The sequence below is a fragment of the Lactuca saligna genome, chromosome 5 (genome assembly GCF_052625555.1).
Source record: "Lactuca saligna cultivar CGN05327 chromosome 5, ASM5262555v1, whole genome shotgun sequence".
Classification (NCBI taxonomy): Eukaryota; Viridiplantae; Streptophyta; class Magnoliopsida; order Asterales; family Asteraceae; genus Lactuca; species Lactuca saligna.
In genome coordinates, this window is record NC_136421.1 from 106,807,158 (window position 1) to 106,815,748 (window position 8,591).

At 30.3% G+C, this 8,591-nt stretch overlaps 1 long non-coding RNA gene across 2 annotated transcripts; it reads left to right on the forward strand.

Moving 5' to 3' along the window:
- Positions 1-324: 324 nt before the first annotated feature.
- On the forward strand, positions 325-3,541 carry LOC144998132 (uncharacterized). 2 transcript variants are annotated; one of them, XR_013660143.1, is made up of 5 exons: positions 325-558; positions 694-807; positions 1,309-1,368; positions 2,668-2,748; positions 3,160-3,541. It is a non-coding gene; the product is annotated as an uncharacterized LOC144998132 (long non-coding RNA). The 2 variants fall into 2 exon arrangements; XR_013660142.1 differs by having other exon boundaries at positions 327-807.
- Positions 3,542-8,591: the final 5,050 nt, after the last annotated feature.

Here is an 8,591-nt window from a genome sequence, read left to right on the forward strand (position 1 = left end):
TCATAGTTTTTTTGTTACAAAAACTCTTATGGAACTAAATTATGTAGCTACTTTGCTACGAAATGAAAGTGCGTAGCTATTTTACCTTTAATATATTTTTTTAATACTTTTAGTCCAAGTTTTTTTTTTTTTTTTTTTTTTTTTTTCATTTTAAAAAATAAAAAATACACTTTATATTAACCATAACCCCATCTATTTAAACACGTAAATAATAATAAAAAATATTTGTTGTTTTATTAACGAGCCTAAGAGTCCATTTTCTCTGTTTATTGTTTATTAATGAGCCTAAGAGCGAATTTTCTCTCTTTTTTGGAACTTCGTTTTAGATTGGTAAAATACATCCTGTATTCATATTAAGGGACCGGCAAATTGGTAAAATCACCTTTCCTCATTTTGCACTCAGTTGCGAAGCTATTCAATGAGGTTTTCCCGATCAAACCTCTTATCTGCCGTCGATCGCCTCTCTCCCTCTTTCAACCACCGCCGTCTGGCTATTCCGAAGAGCAGAAACACCGAATCCATCCTCACTAGGTTCAATTTAGATTTTGAAGGAAAAAGGTAAACCCTATCATTATTACCTTTTCAGTCTCTTCTTCAAATCTGAGACTTTGATGTTTTAAAATCCTATTTGAATCCTACAAATTCACACCTCAAATTCCACTGTCTGTCTCCATTTACACCATTATCGATCAGACTTCACTCCTCTTGTTTGCTCTGACGTTCGCCACCTGCTCCGTTAATCATGTTCATTGTGCATTGTTCTACTCATCTTCGCCATTTTTTCTCGATCGTCTTCGTCCCTACCAGGTAACCTTCTTCACTGTTCTGTTTGCTTCTTAAAACCTGTATAACTCACCACTAAGACCTACATGAACCTTGAGGACCGGTTGGAGTTCATTCATGTGAGTTTCTGTTAAATTATTGCTTCCAATAGTACTACTTATGTCCTTTGTCCGAGAATTGTGTTGTAGAAGGCCTAATTTCTTTGTTGCAGTGAATTTCTTTGATTTCTTGAAAGTGTGCCCACAAGACCAGGAATTTTGTTAGAGTTTGACCTAATTGGTATAGTTGTTAGATTCCATTATATGTTTATGTATAGGGACATTACAAGATGATTATGCTCTCTGTAATGACGCAAATGATTTGTGTTTTGTGATTCTTTGTTTGTGATGCGAGTACAATGATATGATCGGTATATATCTTAGTTTATGTTTTGAGTATGTGTGTATGGTTGCGTGTGGTTTGAGTGCTTTTGTGTATGTGTGTGTGTGTGTGGTGGAATTGACATTACTTTTCCTGTTTATAAAGGCATGGAGTTCTTTGAAGCATTATACAAGCTTTGAACTTTCACTCTACCTTTAATTTCAGGTAATTGCAGGTATCTGATTATTTTAGAAAACAATTGATTTTTTGTAGCTTGATTATTTTGCGGTTTGATCTCTTCTCTTTTCTCCATTCCAATCTCCTGCCTCTCACCTCTTACATCTTAATCATATGACCATCTCTAACTTCAGTTAAATCTGATTCACATAAGTAGTTATGCATAAGAAAACATGTCTATATGTATACATATGCCAAAATATTCCTGATTCTATGAAGTATTATATCATTGTAGTTCCAATTTTCTTTTAAATATTTAATTAATTGTTGAAACCGAATGAAAATTTCAAACAAATAAAAGGCGATCACTACTTTTTTTTAATCAAAATCAAGCTTAATCAAAAGTAAATTAGGAAATGGAGAAAATGGTAATTATGTTGTCTAGAAAAGTTAAAAGATGAAACAAAACGGGAAGTAAAGGATATGTTGTTATCTGGGATTTGACATATTTCAACTTTTCTTTTTCTAAAAGTTACAATGCTATACAATACGGATATTATAGAAAAAATGACAGCTTAATGATTCTTATATATTCAATTTTTGTTGGTGGGTAGTGGGCCTTAATTTTTATAGTCCATAGACCATTTATATGTTTAGTTTTTATAAGCAAAAGTAAATATATTAGAGCCAAATTTGTTCATTGTTGTATTTTAGTTTCTTAAAGCATATAAATATCTTTGCAAACAAAAAGGTGTTAGAAGCATAGATCTTAAATTGATAAAACGACAAGGGAGTCCCTCCCTCATACTACAAAATCTTGATTTTCAAGATCCTTCTAGCATGGGCAAAAAGGTCATTACATATATTAGCTCTTCCTTTTATCACATTTTTTATTCTTATACACCATTTAGCCGAGGGTTTTGTTTTAGATTTGGACGACTAAAATTTCATTTTGTATTTTTCCATTGATTTCCTCATTTAGTTTTTCCTTCAATTCCCCTAAATATATTATATAAACATTTTTCAAAACAACACTGTAAGTTGAATTCTTTGCAGCTAGTGGTTACAAATTTGTATGTTTCTGCCTTTGTTTGGCCTCATTAAAATCCCTGTTAAAGTTTTTTTTTTTCTTTTCCTTTTTGGTCCTGTTAAACAATTTAGAAGAATATGATGTATGTATATTTATGTGAATTAATAAATACGTGAAATCATGGTTTTTTACAACTTTTGCTACAAAAAAATATTGTTTATCCTTCCCTTTACATATATAAACTAGATTAATGATTAGTTCTGTTTATGTAGATGGTTGATCCCATAAAATTTATGGTTTGTTTTTATTTATTCCAGGTTATGCTCCACTCATATCCACTCTACTTCTTGAGACGGAATTTCTTAGCTTAGGTTCCAATCCACTCCGCTTTACTCCAGGTGATAACAAAACCATCCTTTGTTTTCTGCAAATGACAGTTTTACCCTTATGTCTAAGGTTAAATAAATGACAAAATTACCACATTCTTTAATGATATTTTTCTTATCAAGATATTTTTACATTCGAAAATCGACCCCATTATAGCATTGTACTTTATATTTTATATTTACTAAGACATTGTACTTTAAAAAATAGTTCCATTTTGAGTTTTAAAGGGGCTAATCCTAAAAGTAAGTTGAAGTTAGTCCTTTATCATTAAAGTATTTAGATTTTGGAAAAGAAAACATCGTGTGTTTCCAATTTATTACTAATTGTTAAATAACAGTTTTACCCTTATGTTTTAATCTTTTTTTCTTATCAAACCATTGTACTTGGAGTAATCTTTCCTAATTATAACATTATACTTTCAGCTTTTGTATTTAGATCAAATTGCTACAATTGGGTAAAATTTTAAAGTAAAAGCAGGAAGCTTAAAATAACGCCGATAACGAGCGTGCCAAGACAAATGTTGAGATTGAAAAATTGAAGAAGTTAGTTGAGACACAACCAAACAATATGATGCTCAACAAAAATATGAGGATGCTCAACAAAAGAATATGAAGTTTTAACAAAAGAAGTTGTTTAAGCAAAGTTTGAACAACTTGCACAAACAATGAATGTGATAGAATATTATGTATCGTATAGCGTTTTATGTTAAATTTGTGGCGACGTTTGATTTTGAAATATGTATCATTTGATTTACTATATATTTCTTTTAGTTTGTATAGAAATACTTTGTTACTTTTGGTTTTATATCAATTGTATTTTTATAAATTAATATAAATAATTGAATTCAATAACTGAATTATATCTAATAATGGTACGGAATAATTGCTACGGAATTTGTAATAAAAAACCGCTATAGAATTTGCTATGGAAACATTGTTACAGAATTTGCTACGAAAAAATCGCTACGGAATTTGCTACGGAAAAACCGCTATGAAATTTGCTATGTAAAAATAGCTATGGAATTGGCTACAGAAAAATCGCTATGGAATTGGTTACGGAAAAATTGCTATGGAATTTGCTACGGAAACATTGCTATGGAATTTGCTATGGAAACATTGCTACGAAATTTGCTACAGAAGATTGCTACGGAATTTAGTACGAAAACATTGGTACGAAATTTGCTACAAAAATGCTATGGAACTCAAATTGCTACAAAATAGATGTCGTAGAAACCGCCATAGTACAATTGCTACGAAATTATAATTCCGTAGCTAGACATTTTGCTACAAGAAATATAGTTACGAAGTCTAATTAGAAAGTTACGTAGCAAATTCCGTAGTTATTTAGCTTTAGCTACGGAATTTTAGCGTTTTACTACGGAATTTTTCCGTAGCTAAATTCAAATTTTCTTGTAGTGTGAACTTATCTCTCTCTCTCTCTCTCTCTCTCTCTCTGTATATATATATATATATATATATATATATATATATATATATATATATATATATATATATATATATATATATATATATATATATATATATATATATATATATATATATATATATATATATATGAACAATTGTATAATGCAAAGGAATTTTGAAATTTGGTTTCTTTCCATATTATTCTTATCGAATTATTTTAGATATTTTCTTATGGTGAAATTTTGTTTCTTTCCAAATTATTATTATCGCTATATTTTAGATATTTTTTTATGAATGAGTTAGTGAAATGTGATAAAAAGTTACATGTGAATGTGATGTGTGCGGATTTTTATCTGTTAGAATCATGAGTACATACTCTTCTTACCGTTATTTGGTTGCAAATGTGAAGACCCAATTCTTGTCATCAAATATTGCTTACACTATGAACCTTGTCTTCAAGAATATGAGCAAAAATGAAAATAGTCAGATATATGTACCCTTCAAAATTAAAATGGAAGACGACAGACTCTTTCGTAATTCTTCTGTTCCTCGTGTCAGAGAAGATGGATGGACAACGACCGAACTATATCAATTTATCAACAAAAATAAGGAAAATAGCTTTAGGATTGAGTTCTTTCTTGAGGGTCATAGGCAGGAAAGCGTACGCATGTATGCTATTGAAGGCATCGAATTTCGACCTGTGTAGCATGTAAATTAAATAATTATTTTATTGCTCAACATTTTTACAGTATTTTGTAACCAAATAATACAATTGGCGCTATATTTCATTTTGTTTCACTTTTGACAATGATTTTTTTTTTTTTTTTTTTTTTTTTTTTTTTTTTTTTTTTTTTTTAATTTAACATCATATTTTTAATTGTATTTAATTGTATTTATTGCTCAACCTTTTTTTCTTTTTTAAATTGAACGTCATAATTTTTAAATTGAACATCAAAAGTAAACTTCTATAAGTTTGGTGACAGTGTTATCATACTTGCTATAGTCCATGTAAAGGTCAAGTTAGTTTTATCATATTTTAACAAAAATTTATCATTTATATGGTATGGGTTGTCATATTTACCATGCTAATTTTTTTTATAATTAATTAATATAAAAAGTAATCAAATATCAAGTTTTGTAGGTTTTATAATATAAAAGATAATAATAATATTAATAATAATTAAAATAAATCCATTTATTTAATATAAACTAGTGAAAATATAAACTAGTGAAGATTCCCCACGTTGCAAGGGTTGGTAATACAAATAAAAACTAACGATGCAGTTCCAAATTAGTCGAGAAAATCCCCTCAAGTGACAACATATAACTCTTGTGCGGTTTCAAACGAATCGAACATCTGAATAATATTCTCATGCTTTCACTTCGTATAGATCTGGAAAAAAAAGATTAGGCGTCATGATTGACCAACAAATATACAAGTGATGGAATGCAACAAATAACAATGTCTTTTGGTTTTTGGTAAAAAAATCAAATAAATTGTTGAAAACAAAAACCAAAAGGTGTAAACTCAAAGTAAATTGCTAGTTAGTATTTCTTTTTTGGAAAAAGAATCAAAACAAATTAAAAAAAAAGTAAAAAAGTTGTAAATTGACAGTATAGTGATATTTACAGCATTAATAACCAAATATGGAAAATGAACCTACTAGCAATGTATTTTGGTTAATGCAAAGTACATTGCTATTTGGAACATTTTACTCCTTAAAATGGAAAATGGACCTAATGACAATGTAGTTAGGTTTTTGGAAAAAACAACAAAAGAAACTACAAAAAAAAAGTGTAAATGCAAAGTGCATTGCTATTTACTGCATTTATCATATAAATATGGAAAATGCACTAAATGGCAATGTACTCTGGTTTTTGGTAAAAGAGTCATAACAAAAATGCAAGGTACATTGCTATTTAGTGCATTTGTCACCTAAATATAGAAAATACGTCCAAAATAAATACTAAGTTATCATATTGTCCTTATCTCTGAATTGTTGTGCTAAATTAATAAAATGACCATTTTACCCTTCTGTTTTATTTTTTATAAAATTCAAGTGTTTGTTTAGAAATTAAATTAAACACAAATCCAAATCAAACAGAAATATATTTAAAGCCACAAAATCATACTAAAACCCAAATAAAATCCTACAAATTTAATTTGACCCAAATTGATTCACAATCTGGTCACGCAAATAGTGCTTTCAAACTGCTCCCTTCCCCCCCCCCCCCCCCATTGATTGTAACTTCATGTAAACAGCTTCTAGAAACGTTTTCTCTACACCTTCAACCTTCCAACTAATCATATCCTTCATTTCTCCCATTTCTTTCATCAATTCAACAAACAAATACATGTTTAAGCAACAATTTAAGCATTGCAAATGCATATTTTCAACCATAAATTCAACAAAAAAAATGCAATTCAGCAACAAATTCAACAAAAAAAAGATGCATAATTCAACAACAATTTCAACAAAAAAAATGCAATTCAGCAATAAATGTGACATCCCCAATTTCACGGCCAGAAAAGACCGATTTGTTTATGCTTTGTTTTTAAAATCAGAGTAATCGTTTAAAGAAAACAGTTGCGGAATTTGTTACCAAAAACAAAATATGATAACCATTTATCAAAACATTTCTCAAAGAGAATGTATTTTCATTAAATAATAATGTTCCGATACAGACCAAAAGCATAAACAATATAAAATAGACCTTACAACAGTTATTTATAACTATTGATCTATAATCCAAAATCTCTCGTCAAGTCCACCTACTTATACCCTTGTGTCATTACCTGTAATGCAAAGAAAACTGAGTGGGCCAGGCTTGGGAGCCTTGTGAGCGTATAGGGTTTTCAACCCACAATAATATAATTATTATATTTAATCATAAAACAATCAACCCAATTACGCATCCCCATTATCTTTGTTTAATCTTCCCTAAAGATATTATCTTAAGGGTCGTCTCCTATATCGTGTTTTACCTCTCATATCCTTACATCTTATTTCCTTATATGTTTGTTCCTAAGAACATTTCCTAAGGATCATCGCCTACATCACAGAGACAATACTAATTCGGGGATCACTCCCTCAACATGTGTCTAGTAAGGGTTATGGTATCATCGCATGATTACGCAGCTACAACATCGCCCGGACTCGTAAATCATAATAAGGGTTAGACTATCATCGCATGAATATGCAGCCACAACATCACCTAGACTCGTAATTCATAATAAGGGTTAGACTATCATCGCATGAATACGCAGCCACAACATTGCCTGGACTCGTAATTCATAATAAGGGTTAGTCTATCATCGCATGAATACGCAGCCACAACATCGCAAGGACTCGTAATTCATCACCTATCTATCATCACCTAATTATCATCACCATTATATCCTCACATATCTCTTATCACATTATTTCATCACACACAAACTATTTCATCTACCCATGTTTTACCCAACATATTTGTAGATATAAATTACATATACAATTTAAAACTATTTAAAAACTCGTATAAAACATTCATTTAGCATCCATCTCAAGTAAACAAAAAATGTATAAACACATAGCACGTATTTCATAGCAAATACTTCATATCTATGTGTTAGAAGTGATGGGTTTTGAGCATTCTAACACTTCCTAAGTGTACATGCAACCCTAATAACCTTGAATCTATGTTTTCTCTATATACATGCAAATTTCTTTTTCAAGGTTATTTCCTAACTAGCATGGCATGGGGATTACATAAAACATAAAACTAGTAGAAATACATACCTTGTTGTTGCCTAGATTCCTTCAAGACTTTGTGAGCCTAGCACCCCAAATGTTGTGCCTCAAATGCTTCACACAACACCACAAAACTTGGAATAACTTGAGAGAATACTTGTAGCACTCAAAATCGGTTATGCCCTCTCTAGTAACCTCTTAGAGCCGATTTTACTAGCCAAAGGGTTCCTTTTATAGTGGTGTCACAATTAGGGTTTCATTAAGAAGACCCATAATTATCATGACTCTTCATTTCTCATGATCCATGGGTTTGTAACTCCCATGGACTATCCATGGAGCTCCAAATGGTTACATCCATAACCCATAAACCATGGATCATTAGTCCACCATAAAAGAATTTATGATTGTCATAATCAACCCTTACATATTTAATTAGTTTCACTTTGATCACCAAATTAATACTAGATTAATACTTGATCAAATACTAATTAAATAATACTATTATTAATATATTAGAACTTATAATATATTAATAATCATAAGTACCTTATTCTCTCATTTAGTCTATCCAAGTATTGCAATGCCATGCAACCCAAATGGACCATGCCGGGTCGGGTCAAGTTCATACCAAATAAAGTTATGGACTTAGACACAATATCGAACAGTCTCCCACTTGGATAAGTCTAATAACTA